The 2,156-nt window shown below is 42.1% G+C and overlaps 1 protein-coding gene across 7 annotated transcripts in view; it reads left to right on the top strand.

Moving 5' to 3' along the window:
• Window positions 1-2,156, top strand: part of Atxn1 (ataxin 1) — a 470,135-nt gene that overhangs the window by 68,521 nt on the left and 399,458 nt on the right. The gene's annotated exons all lie outside the window — the stretch shown is intronic.

The raw sequence follows: 2,156 nt of genomic DNA, 5'->3' as shown, positions 1-2,156 counted from the left end.
GTTTTTATAGGAACCACTGAGAGTTTTAAGCAGGGGGAATTAGAGCATCTCACTACTGTTAAAAGACGGCTCTGGTGCTGTGTGAAGAATGGTTCTAAGTTCACAAAGCATCAAGCCAGGAGGACATTTGGGAGGATATTGTAGTAACCCAGCTGAATTGGGGTGAGGAGAGAGATGGACAGATTCCAGTTCTGTATCACAGATGCAACTGTGGGATTGGATGGACAAGATGCAGCAAAAAGAAAACAGGACAGGCAAGGTGTGTGGCAGTGCTCCTCACAGAGAAGGGACGATCAGCTGAGGAACAGCTAGGATGGTGTGGGGATTTCCATGCGAACTTTGGTAAGTGGCGATGTCAAGCTTGAATTTAGATGTATGTATCCGCAGCTCAGTGGCTACATAAACTTGAGTGTTATCAACCTAGAGGTGTTGATTTTAAAGCCATGAGACTGGACACCTTTGTCTAGGGAGAGGGAGTGAGGGGTGAGTTGAAAAGGCAGTTCTGGGTCTTCAGAGTGAAGACTATGACTCAGTTCTTCTGTGTGTGTGTGTGTGAGTGGGTGTGGGTAGGTGTGGTATATGTACTTGTTAGTGTAGGTGTGTATACACGCATGTGGAAGCCACAGGTCAAGCTCAAGTGTTCTACTGCTCTCCATCTTTATGTATTTCTTTTTAACACTGAGGATTAAAGAAGCTTTTAAAAAAGTTTTTATTCATTGTTTTTAAGTGTATGAGTGTATTGCCTGTATGTATGTAAGTGTATCTGTGTCATGCAATGCCTGTGGAGGTCAGAAGAGGGAATCAGATCCCCTGGAACTGGAGTTACAGATAATTTTTAGCTGCTATGTGGATGCTGGAAATTGAACCTGGGTCCTCAGAAAGAGCAGTCAGTACTCTTAATGGCTGAGCCATCTCTCCACCTCCAAAAGAAGCTTTTTTTTTAGAAAAAAATATACTTATTTTTATTTTATGTGGTGACTAGCTGCTAGGTAAGTGCTGGGAACTAAAAATCCAAGTCTCTGCAAAAGTAGTCAAGGTTAGCTACTGAGCCATCTCTCCAGCCCCTCCACCTTATTTTGCTTATGTATTTATGTATTTATTTATTTATTTATTTATTTATTTATTTTTTATGTCTTTTTGAGACAGGGTCTCCCTGCAGCCCCAACTGGCCTGGACTCACTGTGGAGACCAGTCTGGTCTCAGTCTCATAGAGATTTGCCTGCCTCTGCTTCTTGAGTTCTGGGATTAAAGGCATTTACCACCATGCCTGGGCATCTTTATTTTTTGAGACAAGGTGTCTGTCTGAACCTGAGCTCATCGATTTGGCTACACTGGCTGGCCAGCGAATTTCAGGATCCTCTTGCCAGTGTCTCCCCAGAACTGGTGTTACAGGTACATGCCACCCAGCCTGGTTTTTTACGTAGGTTCTGAGGATCTAAACTCAGGCCCTTGTGCTGGTGCGGCAGGCACACTTCAGTGACTGAGTCATCTCCTTAGCTCCAGTTCCCCATTGCTGGGAAGTGCACTGAACCAGTGCCCACTAGTTTACATCACCCTCCAGCCCTCAAACTTTCTGTCAGTATCTTAAAAAGTGAGTGCTCACTGGATGCAGGCCACCAGGAAATCCTGCCTCAGCCATCATGGGCTGTCAGAGAAAATGATGTGGGGTTAATTTTTATTTTATGATTATCAATAATTGGTTTCCTTTCAATCTTCCATTCTAAGCCCAGCAGGCCTGATTGTCAGGTCCACTGTCTTGATTTTTCTAGGTTTAGATTATATGCTTTTTCTTCAAAACCACCTTCATTTATTAACCTACATTCATTTTTTATTTTAATGCACCGATCAATAATTATTTCACTTGACAGTTTTTGACAGTCTGCTGTTATGTTTAGCTGTTTAGCAGAAATTCAAAAGGTGACCTATCAATTTGTACAAATGAAGTAAAGGTGTTCTTTCCTTCCTGTGCTTGGGGGTGTCTGGAAAAATACATTTGTTTACTTTGCCTTGGGGAATTTTTAATGTAGAGATACCTAACAGTTTTCTATACAAGAAGATAGAACCATAGAGCATTGCTAGCTTTTTTCTGTTATGTAGCATTGCATTTGTGTTGCAAATCTACCCAAAGGGCCAGATTTCTTTTTAACTGAGACTGA

This window comes from Nannospalax galili, unplaced genomic scaffold, assembly GCF_000622305.1.
Source record: "Nannospalax galili isolate Female #2095 unplaced genomic scaffold, S.galili_v1.0 scaffold923, whole genome shotgun sequence".
NCBI classification, from domain to species: Eukaryota; Metazoa; Chordata; class Mammalia; order Rodentia; family Spalacidae; genus Nannospalax; species Nannospalax galili.
Note: the sequence above shows the minus strand (reverse complement) of the source record. Positions and strands in the feature narration are given on the sequence as shown.